This window comes from Chiroxiphia lanceolata, chromosome 9 (genome assembly GCF_009829145.1).
Source record: "Chiroxiphia lanceolata isolate bChiLan1 chromosome 9, bChiLan1.pri, whole genome shotgun sequence".
Lineage (NCBI taxonomy): Eukaryota > Metazoa > Chordata > Aves > Passeriformes > Pipridae > Chiroxiphia > Chiroxiphia lanceolata.
Window position 1 is genome coordinate 13,420,995 of NC_045645.1, and position 340 is coordinate 13,421,334.

Sequence of the window (340 nt, forward strand, 5' to 3'; positions counted from 1 at the left end):
CAGCGGCAGCGGCCCCGCTCCGCCGCCCCAGCCGTGATTGTGCCGCCGCCCGCCGCCGGTGGCCCTTTAAAGGGGCTGCGGCGTCACGTGGCACCGCCGCCCCTCCCCGCGGCCTCGGCCCGCCCGGCACCGGGAACGGGAGAGGGACCGGCACCGGGAGAGCACCGGGGACGGCGGAGGGACCGCCACCGGCACCGGGAACGGGAGAGAGCGGGACCGGGATCGGGAACGGGACCGCGGGGGAGCTCAGAGATCTCACAGTGCCACCCCTGCCATGGGCACGGACACCTTCCACTACCCCCGTCCAACCTGGCCTTGGACGCTTTCCGGGATGGGGCAG